The sequence below is a fragment of the Canis lupus genome, chromosome 13 (genome assembly GCF_003254725.2).
Source record: "Canis lupus dingo isolate Sandy chromosome 13, ASM325472v2, whole genome shotgun sequence".
NCBI classification, from domain to species: Eukaryota; Metazoa; Chordata; class Mammalia; order Carnivora; family Canidae; genus Canis; species Canis lupus.
The window spans coordinates 41548250-41560763 of NC_064255.1; the positions used below are offsets into that span (position 1 = coordinate 41548250).

Here is a 12514-nt window from a genome sequence, read left to right on the forward strand (position 1 = left end):
GCAGAGAGAGCAGCAGGCTCCATGCAGGGAGCCCAATGCAGGACTCGATCCCAGGACCCTGGAGTCACGCCCTGGGCCGAAGGCAGTCGTTCAACCACTGAGCCACCAGGCATCCCTCAGAATCCAATTTATATACATTTAGTACACCAAGAGAATTTTTATAGGAATTCTTTCCTGGGAATTACATAAATTCCTCCACAACTTCTGTAACTACATGGATCCTCAGTTCTCTCACCTGTAAAACAAGAATAAAATTTATACCTACCTCTTGGGGACTATTTTATACTTCTCTCATCTACTTAATTTTATTTTTCCATGTTTCATAATATGCCTAAATTATTAATCAATAAGCAATGTAGATAAATAGATAAGCATAAATAGATTTGTGTATAAAACAGGATTATACAGGCTTTTATAACAGGAATAATTAATACAGTGTGGGGCAAATAGTAAATGCTCAGTAAATGTTATCTGTTATGATTATGCTTCTAAGTAGAAATAAAGTTGGAAAAGAGCAGGTATTTCCATTCCCTCAATCTATAGGCACTCACCACAGAAATATTTCTTATGAATTCTATTTTGCTATGACATAGATCCACATGAAAAAATCCACTGCAGCAAAAGAAGGTGATGGGTATCTGTTATGTAGACATAACGATTAGACATAAAACATAACTTCAACATTAATCTCTTATTTTTTATAAAGAAATAAAATTTTAGCTTTGCACAGTGGCAGCATCATAGCCAATGAGGTTTACCCAAGGCGCGATTGCTAATTGAAAGAAATACAATTTTTAATAACATAAACACTAAGAATGGATTTTCTTATAAATGTACCACTTATTATTTTGGTTAAGCTCTCTTAGATACTAATCAGTAATGTTGCAAGCATACATTGTCTATATTTCCTTCAGTAATGAAAGGCAAAAGCTTTCCCATGTTCTGCCATAATTATACCTTTGCAATTGTGCCATTAGATTTTTTCCAAGGTATTCTAAGCTTGAGCATTTTATTATATCAAGTGGGTGAAAGTAGTTACAGTAGTTTGAAAAAAAATGACCAAATATTATATGTATTTAAATACAATTGCTAACATAGAAATTTTATTTCAGGGACACCTGGGTGGCTCAGAGGTTGGGCGCCTGCCTTTGGCCCAGGTCATGACCCCGGGGTCCTGGGATCGAGTCCCACATTGGGATCTCTGCAGGGAGCCTGCTTCTCCCTCTGCCTGTGTCTCTGCTTCTCTCTCTCTGTGTCTCTCATGAATAAATAAATAAATCTTTAAAAAAAAATATTTTATTTCAGAAAACAGTATCTCCAGCTTTGGCACTAGGACCTCACTAATTACTTATGCTTCAAAATTTTAATTTAATGGACATTTACTCAAACATTGTCTTGATACAGACGCATCCCTTTACAAACGACTCTGTACTTTGAAGTGTTTATATTTTCATTCACAAACAAGAAGTAGGGAAAGTAGTGTACAGAGTAGCAAATCAATATTTTGAATAAAATTTCATTTTTTTTTCATTTATTTTTAAAAAATGTTCTGGATCTCTGGTTTAAAATGGCATTCGGGGGATCCCTGGGTGGCGCAGCGGTTTGGCGCCTGCCTTTGGCCCAGGGCGCGATTCTGGAGACCCGGGATCGAATCCCACGTCGAGCTCCCGGTGCATGGAGCCTGCTTCTCCCTCTGCCTGTGTCTCTGCCTCTCTCTCTCTCTGTGACTATCGTAAATAAATAAAAAATTAAAAAAAAAAATGGCATTGGGTTAGAAAGTTGCCTCACCATCCCCAGGAAAAATACTCATGGGGATTTAGAAAGAGATAAATACTCCACAATCTTAAAATACTGATGCTTGGAATCATCCTACTGCCAGAATCTGGGAAGAATTTCTATGATAAAGTTGATGAGTCTACAGTGAGAAAAATGACTTTTGACTATTGCTGCATTCTTTCTGTCATGCAGAACAGTCATTCACAGGAAAAGAAGCAGATAGATTCCTGAGGTCCCTGGAGTCTTAGATTCTAGACAAAATAGAAGAAAAAGCAGCCATGCCACTACTGTAAGGATTCTGGTTTTTTTCAAAGAATTTATTTATTTGAGACAGAGAGAGAGGGGGGAGGGGAAGGGCAAAGAGCACAAGCAGGGAGGAAAGACAGAGGGAGAGGGGGCGATGCCGAGGGAGCCCGGTGCAGGCTGGATCCCAGGATTGGAGATCAGGACCTGAGCTGAAGGTGGACTCTTAAGGGGCTGAGCCACCCAGACACCCAAGGATTCTGCTTTTCAAAGTGCCAGTGGAAAAACCCTGCCATCTGCTCCAGGGCCCATAGGTATTTAGAGAAGATACTTCTACCGAGAAGGAGCACTGGTGTCAGGAAATAGGAAGGGGAGTTTCCACAGTGCGACTGGGGTGGAAGTTCTTGCTATTCATGGCCTGATGCGTCCTGGAGCTACTGCCTCCCATCTCTGCCGCTGTGGGTAGGGTCAAAGGCAGGAGGTATTCAGGGACAACGTGTATTGAGAGAATAGAGCTTTCCGTGTCCTATGATACTTTCACTTGATGACCTGATCAAGTGAAACATCTGTCTGATGACAGAAACCAACAGAAGAATTACTATATGTGTTTATTCTTATCTAATAATGAGGAAAAAAATGAAGCTTTTCCAGCACTTAGTGTACAGATTTATACAGTGCCCTCGCCGTTTTCCAGGGTTTATCTGTAGTGTTGGTGAGCTCCTGAGGGAAACATGGGCGCCCACACCTTGAAGTGGTTTCTGGTAGTGTCCGTTTTCATCCCTTCTCTTATGTAGGCCCACAACGTATTGTGCCTTACACATGCCCACTAAACATAGTGATGCAATGGATTTTTTTTTTTAGACTTAAGTTTCCTGCACAATATGCACACATAGCTTCAAAGTCAAGACTGATGGAGGACTCGATCCCAGGACCCCGGGATCATGCCCTGAGCCAAGGGCAGACGCTCAACCACTGAGCCACCCGGGTGCCCCAACTACCTTGGTTCTAATCAGTAAAACACGGCAAAAGTGGTGGGGTGCTATGACCACGAGCAAGTTACAAGTGATCGTGACTTGTCTCTATTGTCCTCGTGGCTTGCACACTCCAATGATGCAGGCTGCAGGGTGGCAGAGGCCCGGGTGGCACAGAATCGGGAGGGCTCCAGCAGACAGGGAGGAAATGGGATCCCGAGTCAACACGATCTGAATGCTGCCAATAATCACCGAGTGACTTTAGTCATGGACCCTTGTCTGGCTGCAAGTTCAGAGGAGACTCTGGGTCACATGACCTTCCAAGTTCAACACCTTAATTCCAGCCTTGTGATAGGCTGTGATACACAGGGCCCAGTGAAGCATGGGAAGTTTCTTGACCAGAGATGATGAATGTATGTTGCTTTGTGACAACAGATCTCATAAAAGAGCCTTGTCAGTAAAACTGCCTTTGTGTAAGTTCTTAAAAAAAAAAAATAGGGATCCCTGGGTGGCGCAGCGGTTTAGCGCCTGCCTTTGGCCCAGGGCGCGATCCTGGAGACCTGGGATCGAATCCCACGTCGGGCTCCCGGTGCATGGAGCCTGCTTCTCCCTCTGCCTATGTCTCTGCCTCTTTCTCTCTCTGTGTGACTCTCATAAATAAATAAAAATTAAAAAAATAAAAATAAAAAATAATAATAATTAAATGAACAAAAACTCATCTTCAAAAATGTCATGCCAATATTATGCAACTCTCCTGTCCTGAGAAAGTCAGATAATTTATCCAGTAAACCAAACCAATAGCCATTATAACATCTCCTGTAGATGTGAGACACGTACATGATTTCTCCCTCAATCATTTATGACAAAGAAAGGAAATGGGAGACATTAGATTCATTCAACAACACTTACACGATACCAGAGGATCTACAGCTCACCCTTTTCCAGAGGGAAGAATGGTCTCAACTTTCCCCACTTAGACAGCCACTGAGTGTTGTCTCAGAGGTTTCCCTAGGCATTATTTCCTGCAAATAAGGAGGCTTACGTCGAATAAGGAAAGAGGTCTTCTTCCCCATCGGACATCAGGCAACTTACTTAGCTTTTCTGGATCTCCATTCTCTCATCGATAAAATGAAGTGTGTGGAGGGGTGCCTGGACAGTTCAGTGGGTTAAGCTTCCGCCTTCTGCCCGGGTCCTGATCTTAGGGCCCTAGGATCAAGCCCCGGGTTGAGCTGGGCTCTCTGCTCCGCAGGGAATGGGCTTCTCTCTCATTCCCTCAAATACATACGTACATACGATCTTTTTAAAAATGAATTTTTGGGACTATAAAGTATAAAAACACCTCCTATCCCTACTGAAACACTGAGGATAAGCACATTGAGGAAAAAAGCTGCCCTCTTGATGTGGCCACAGCAGAAGCTTCTGATAGACGCTAATTTGTGATGCAAAGCTGCTTGGCGGGCAGCCTGAACGTGCCAACAATTTCTGCTCACGCATCTTTACTGCAAACTTAAATCCACTGCAATCCGCAGAGATCTTTTCAGTAGAGGCTCTAGGCCTTTCTTTGTTTTTGACAGCTGTTTACTTTTTTCATATTCTTAGCGCAATTTCAAAAGTATTCATTCCTCATGTCCTTTACCCTGGGTGTGGCGATTTCTTTCCTTCAGAGCAATAAAGAAGTAAGTCCCACAACCACCAGAGAGAAATAAGCACAAAATGGAATGACACGCCGTAAGGTAACGCCCTTTCCAATAAATTAATACTAGTGAGGGGCTTCATGAATCTAAAACTAATGACAAAAAGCAGAGCAATTGGAAGAGGAAAAAAAAATGATCAGCAACTGTACAAATAGTGATTCTAAAAAAAAATAAAAATAAAAATAATAAAAAATAAAAAAAAACAGAGAAGATAAAGATAAATAAGTAAATAAGTAAGAAGTAGATGCCAAAGTGATTTTCCAAAGACAGATGGAGTCAACAAAACATTAATTCCCTTAAGGAATAAAGATCCATTTTCCTTGGCATTTTTGCTCTTAGAAACCCACTCTTCTGGATTGTTTATGAATCCTTCAATCTCTATAGTGGACATTTCCTGCCACAGGCTTCCACCGGTTGTCAGGACCTAGTTTTTCCTGTGGAGAACACCTGCCGAGGCGAGCGAGCCGTGTGGTTCGGAGCAGAACGACAGCTCGTCTTCTGGTAGAAACACTGCAATCACCAAGAATCTTACTGCTGCTCCTTCCGTGGCTATTGTTGTACACGTTGGGCTCAGATATGCTCTCAGTTTAGATGCTTCCAGGCTTGCGGTGCCTGCTGGCTCAGCCCCGGGAGCACACAGCCTTCTATGTCAGGGTTGTGAGTTCAAGCCGCATGTTGGGTGTGCGGCCTACTTAAAAACAAAATGGGACAACAGAACCACAAAAACAAAAACCCAATGAAACAACAAAACCACAAAAACAAAACCCCACTTCCAATCTTATGCTTCCCCATATTTTAAGACGATAAAGACTACACGTTGACATTCATATTGGATTACTTATTTGGAAATTTAGTTTTTTATAACGAACCGCTTAAAACCTTTAAGTTGTGTATTCTTAAATGAAATACAAACGCTCGTTGACATTGCATTTGGAAGAAGACACCACTTTCATGGTTTTCCTAGGGAAGATTTGTGCCTTCAAACACACATTTCAAGGGGCACAGCCCGTGCTGGGCATTCCCTTGTGGTTCTGGAAGTTACTTTACCTGACTGCTGAACGCAGCGGCTGGGCCGTTCACGTGTGACATAATCTGGTGTGTGAGGAGCCTGTCGTTTCAGCAGGTCAGAGACTCTAAGCTCTGAGGTCATCAAACAGGCTTCTCTATACCCAAACAACAAACGTGAGAATGCCTGGAGGGTATGATGCTGAGTGAAGTAAGTCAATCGGAGAAGGACAAACATTATATGGTCTCATTCATTTGGGGAATATAAAAAATAGTGAAAGGGAATGAAGGGGAAAGGAGAAAAAATGGGTAGGAAATATCAGAGAGGGAGACAGAACATGAAGACTCCTAACTCTGGGAAACGAACTAGGGGTGGTGGAAGGGGAGGTGGGCGGGGGGTGGGGGTGACTGGGTGACGGGCACTGAGGGGGGCACTTGATGGGATGAGCACTGGGTGTTATGCTATATGTTGGCAAATTGAACACCAATAAAAAATAAATTTATAAAAAATAAAATAAAAATAAAATAAAATAAAATAAAATAAAATAAAATAAAATAAAATAAATAAAATAAAATAGTGAGAATGCCAAAGGCAAGTCATTTCAGTCATTTCTAAATCCCTGAATCAAGAAGTTTCGTGGAGGAATTTGTGAAGCAGAGGCTTTGCTTTAAAGGTTTTTTTCTTTTTCTCTTTTTTCTTTTCTTTTTTTTCTTTTCTCTCTCTTTCCTTCCTTCCTTCCTTCCTTCCTTCCTTCCTTCCTTCCTTCCTTCTTTCTTTCTTTCTTTCTTTCTTTCTCTCTCTCTCTTTTCTTTTTCTTTTTCTTTTCTTTTCTTCTTTTCTTTTCTTTTCTTTTTTTTTTTCTTTCATAATAAAGACTAATATCCCATGAAGTTAGAAAGTAGTTGACTTGGTCTTCACCTGGAAAGGTTGTCACAAGAGTCTCACTGGGGCAAAACAAAGCAAAATGCTGCCTCTTCTGTATTCTTAATCTTTTAAACCAAAGGATGTTATTTCAGATGAATGAAAATCACAGACCAGTTGACACATTTCAAGGATTAAATAGAAATTTTTTTTCTTCTTCTTCTTTTTTTTTTTTTTTTTACTTTGGTTTTGTAAAAGTTGCCTTTTCCACATTCAGTTCCCTTTACAAGGCAGGCCAATTTTACTTTCCAGTCAAGCGTATTTCTTCTCCATCCACACTACCACTGCCCTAATAAGCTATCATCATTTATCTCCTAAACCTAACTTATCCCCTGCCTTCAAGCAGCTGTCAGAGAGACCTACAGAGCACTGACTTGCCACATTCCCCCCCTTGCCTGATACCTCCTAATGTTGCAGTGGGGCTGAAATTACCTACAACATAAACTCCAGGCTCTTCCTTCCAAGTCTGACTTCTGATTTCCAGCTTCCTCTCCTCCTGAACTCGAAATTCCTGCAAGCTAGAAGCTGCTAGAAGTTCCCCATATGTGTCATGCCTTTGCTCACATAGGACCTGGAATGCCACCCACCACTTCCGATTCTCAGCCTGGTTAAAACTACACCCAACTTAGGGGGCATGACTTTACGTCCAGTGGAATGGTTTTGAAATCTAGCATAGGAGTGTCTGAATGTCCCTTCGCCACGTGCCATGTATGTGAATGCAAACAAACTAACCTGCCGAAGCCTCGGTTTCCCCATCTTTAACATAGGGGGTATAATACTAATTACACGGTTGCTTCAAAAATTGAGGTAAGATTCATAAAGGGCTTAGATGAGTATGTGGCACGTACTAAGTCCTTATAAGTGTGTATAAATTCACTTGCCACATGAAGATTTTTCGTATACCTCCACCCCGAGTGTGGAGGGTGCCTTCTTTCTCTTCTCCTATAACAACTGGCCCGTATTCTATCCTATCAAATACGACACTGTAATACTTGATGGCGCTCTTCCCTTTTTTGCGAATCCTTTCAGTACCACATCCGTTATCTATTTCATTTTTGCATCCCTTGCTTCGTACTGCGCTCTTGGATAATTACTGGAATTTCTAAAAAAAAAAAAAATGTAGACACGCATCATACATGCCAGTCTGTGAACTGTGTCGTTCCATGAAAGGGCATCCTACTTAGTGTGTCGGGTTCTCTTCTCAACTGTTTTATTTCCTACTCTCTGACCTCAAAATCTCCCACGGTTTTTGTCATTGTCTTTTTTATATGTGGTTTCCAAAATTTTAGCCCTGAGCTTTTTTCCCCTGGGCTCCATTTATAAAACCCCGCTGGATACGGAGTATTGAAGTTTCACATTCTAGTAAACATCAATCAGATTCTCCAATATATCAAAGCTAGAAAATAGAAAGTTCTCCTGGACTCCTCCCTCCCTCTTACATCCAATTAATCCTAATTGTAGCTCCAAAATATCTACCAATTACTCTTTCATCCCTCTTCTCTGCCAGCAACTCATTCAGGCCCTTACTGTGTCTCATCTAGGGGAGAAAAATAGGAGCCTCTCCTCTTTTGGCCCCATTTCTGCCTCGTCACTTCTCCTGTGTTCCTCTTCTACCTCTTTACACACCATCGTTAGAGCAAGCTCCCTAAGACAAAAACCAGATGTGTTATTTCCTTGCGTACAGTACGACGCCAACTAGCAAGACCCTGTTCAAGGCTCTTCACAGACTTGACTGAAACTGCTTCCTTCATATAGAACTCCTGCCACTTTTCTCCTTCTTTCTCCACGTACCTTCTGCTTTGTGATACAAAAATACCTGTGCAGCCCTCACCTGAAAATACATGAAACTCTGAAAATAATCCCAGATTTTATTTTTTTTAAAAGATTGTATTTATTTATTCGTGAGAGACACACAGAGAGAGGCAGAGACACAGGCAGAGGGAGAAGCAGGCTGCATGCAGGGAGCCCGACACGGGATTCGATCTCGTGATCCTGGGGTCACGCCCTGGGCCGAAGGCAGATGCTCCACTGCTGAGCCACCCAGGTGTCCCTAAGTCCCAAATTGCAGATTTTAAAAACAGACTTAGAAAATTAATTCTAAAAATAAAAATAAAAATTTAAATTTAAAAAAAGAAAAAAAAGAAAATGAATCCTAAAAAAAAAAAAGAAAGAAAGAAAGAAAAGAAAAAAAAAATGAATTCTAAGCTGTATTTTCCACTGGAGACACGTGGTGGCAGCACTCTAGCTGCCTAACAGCAGTCCTGGAGACCCTCAGTTAACATCCACGCATGTGCTGCTTATCAATTTGTTCACGTGCTTGTGAGCACTACTGTAACGTTAAACATTATTGAGAGTATGCTAGTGTTAAAATGCTCCGTGACCAACTTTGAAACAAACTTAGAGGTGCTAAAATCGTTTTATGTATTTTTATTTATCATTCACTTCGTTATGGGCTACGTTGTGTCCCCCGCCCCGCTCCAAATTCATATTGGTGCTCCTAACCCCCGTACACTTCAGAACACGGCTGTATTTGAAGATGAGGTCTCTAAAGAGGTGCCTGGGTTAGAGTGAGGTTTCTGGGGCTGCCCCAAACCTAAAATGACTCACATGCTTGTAAAAGGGGCCTAGGACACGAGCACAGAGGGAAGATCATATAAAGGCACAGGGAGAGGACAATCACCTACTAGCCAAGGAGAGAGGCCTCGGGAGAAACCAGCCCCGCGGACACCTTGGTCTTGGCCCTCTAGACTCCACAGCTGTGGGAAGATAAATGCTGAAGCCACACAGCCTGTGGCCCTCTGTTAGAGCAGCCCCAGCCACCTGCAAGCCCTTCCGATGTCCTAATATTCGTACACATGATACATGCAAATAGGGCTGCTGTGGATTGATGCAGCGTGTAAGGCGGTAACTTCTCTACTACACGGTGATTCATGGGGCCGGGGAGGGGGGGGGGACACGATTCTCGATTTCTGGGAGTTTTCAATCACATGAGCTCTTCGGGAATCCCTGCCTCGAGTGAAATGTACCTGTCCCGGATCTTGCCCATTTGCCTCCACTGACCATTAACGGACAAGTAACTCGTGAAGTCCTAGGTTTGTACCCCTTTGCCCTCGCCCAGTGGACTTGAACGGAAGGGTTACAGGTGGGGACGCTGGAGCCGCACTGCTTGGGCTCCCAGCCACCGGGTCACTAACCGTGGGCAGTTACTTACAGAGCCGCCTTCTCCTCCGAGGTCTGTGCGGGAACAGCCACAGGAACCCCTGCGCCAGCAGGTGGCAGGAAGCATCAAGCGTGGCAGGCAGGAGCGTGCAGGGTCATCCTGGGACATGATGAGCCGTCACCTCACCTGTGGTTCCTCTGCTTGGTCAGGCCCTGCTTGGCTCCTTGAGCAAAACTTGTCATCTTTCAAGGGCCTTAGGGAGGCACACCTGCACCTTGAAACTCTGGTGGCAAAGAAAAATTAGAAAAAAGAAAGAAAGAAAGAAAGAAACTCTGGTGGCTCAACCTCTCCTTCCTTCCCAGACTGAACACTAAATAAACCTGGGCTGGTGAAGATCATCGCAAAGGGTTCAGCTTTGGTTTCAGATGCAGCCCTTTTCCATTCACCTTTTTGTGCGATTTCAGACAATTTGCTCGTTTTCTTTGCATTTCCGGATCCAGGACAGTACCTGATGAAGGAACGCTCGCTGATGCTTTTTCAGCTTACAGGGACGATGCAAATTTTTCTTTTAAAATAAATTACGGGGCAGCCCTGGTGGCTGAGCGGTTTAGTGTTGCCTTCAGCCCAGGGTGTGATCCTGGAGACCCAGGATCGAGTCTCACGTCGGGCTCCCTGCATGGAGCCTGCTTCTCCCTCTGCCTGTGACTCTGCCTCTCTCTGTCTCTCATGAATAAATAAATAAAATCTTTAAAAAATAAAATAAAATAAAATAAAATAAATTATGTATGTTTTTCTACTGAGTGCATGTCTCATCCGTGGGTTTGTGAATGCAACGTCGGCCAGGTAAGACCCTGCAGGGCGACCGAAGCGTGGGACTGATGGAAATAAGGAGGTGGTTTCAGGGGAGAGAAGCATGACATCAAGGGCACTCAGTCCTGCAGGGAAATTTCTGCTCTCCATTTTATTTCAAAGCAGCTAATGAGGTCAAGGCCAAAAATCTTTGGTGCAATGTTTTTAAATTTTTGTCTGATGCCTGTTAATCTATGTTTTTTGTTTTGTTTTTTTGAGAGAGAGAGAGAGAGAGAGGGAGAGTGCCCATGGTTTGAGCATGAACGGGGGGACAGGCAGGAGGGGACGGGAGCCTGACCCTGATGGCAGGGCCACCTCCCAGCCTGCGCCCAAGGCAGATGCGCAGCTGTCCCAGCTGCTCAGGGGCCCCGCTGCTCCACGCTTTTCATCAATACGGATTCAGAGCCTTTCACAGGTGAAATCTTAGCATTGAATCCCATTTTTTTTTAAATCTATTGATTCCACTAACTTTTAACGTATGACAGCTCGTGATGCTTTTTCGACTTACAGTGATGATGCAAATCTTTCTCTTAAATCACGTTGGTGTTATGCTGTGTATTGCCAAATAGAACTCCAATAAAAGATAAAAAGAAATAAAAATAAAAAGTAATAAAATAAAAAATAAAATAAAATAAAAAATAAAATAAAAAATAAAGTAAAATTAAATTAAGTTAAATTTAATTTAATTAAAAAAAATAAATGCACCTGCCTTCAGCCCAGGTCATGACCCCGGGGTCCCGGGATCGAGTCCTGCGTTGGGCTCCCCGCATGCAGCCTGCTCCTCCCTCTGCCTGGGTCTCTGCCTCTCTCATGAATAAATAAGAGCTTTTTTTTTAAAAAAAGAATAAATTACGCATAAAAGGTAATTTCCGGTAAAGAACCCCCGAGTGTGTGGCGGGAGCGTGTGTGAACCGGGGAGGACACTGACCGCTGCGGTCTGCCCGTCACTGCTGGAGCCCGTGGATGACGTTGTCCCTTCAGGCCGCTGTGACGCGGGCCCCGGGGCAGAGGCGACGGCAGGCATCGGCGGGGCCGGGACCGCGGTGACCGCAGCCCGACGGCGGCCGGGACCAGGCGCGACCCTGGGCTCTGCTCGGCTGCTGCCCCGTCGGTCTGCACCCACCTTTCCGCGGTCCAGAGAAGAGCAAGGGGGACGGCGGGGGACCGCGGGGGACGTCGTGGGGACGTCATGGGGATGTCGAGAGGGACGGTGTGGGGACGTCATGGGGACAGCGTGGGGACGTCATGGGGACGTCGAGGGGGACAGCGTGGGGATGTCGAGAGGGACGACGTGGGGACGTCATGGGGATGTTGAGAGGACTGTCACCCACCGGCGTGGGGACGTCGACAGGGACGTCATGGGGACAGCGTGGGGACGTCATGGGGACGTCGAGGGGGACAGCGTGAGAAAGTCATGGGGATGTTGAGAGGGACGACGTGGGGACGTCATGGGGATGTTGAGGGGACTGTCAGCCACCGGCGTGGGGACGTCATGGGGGCTGTCGAGGGGACTGTCAGCCACCGGCGTGGGACACGTGGGGGGACAGCGTGGGGACGTCGGGGGGGACGGGCACTGACGCGCTACGCCGGCCTCAGCACTTTATTTATTTATTTATTTATTTATTCAGAGCGAGAGGAGAGACCGAGGCAGAGGGAGGAGCAGGCTCCACGCTCCCTGCAGGGGGCCCGACGCGGGGCTCGACCCCGGGGCCTCGCACTCTCCATCCCGGCGGAGGCCAGCGTCCCGGACGCCGAGGCCGAGGGGCCGGGAGCCGGGCGGGAGCTGGGGGGCAGGCTCGGCCGCCTTCCGCGGGGCGCACCCCTGCTCGGGCCCTCCCGGACGCAGGACCCGGCCTCGGGCCTCGGAGCCGCGCTGCCCTCTCCGCCCCGGGCG

The 12514-nt window shown here is 45.0% G+C and overlaps 1 protein-coding gene across 4 annotated transcripts in view; it reads right to left on the reverse strand.

Moving 5' to 3' along the window:
- Positions 1-12474, reverse strand: part of YIPF7 (Yip1 domain family member 7) — a 43702-nt gene extending 31228 nt beyond the window's left edge. Inside the window, exons 1-2 of one of the 4 annotated variants that reach the window (XM_025435883.3) lie at positions 11549-12474; positions 9823-10054 (exon numbers count right to left, since the gene is read on the reverse strand). The gene's annotated coding sequence lies outside the window, so the exon portion shown is untranslated. The other 3 variants (XM_035714272.2, XM_025435884.3, XM_025435882.3) reach the window with 3 other exon arrangements.
- Between the last annotated feature and the right edge of the window lie 40 nt (positions 12475-12514).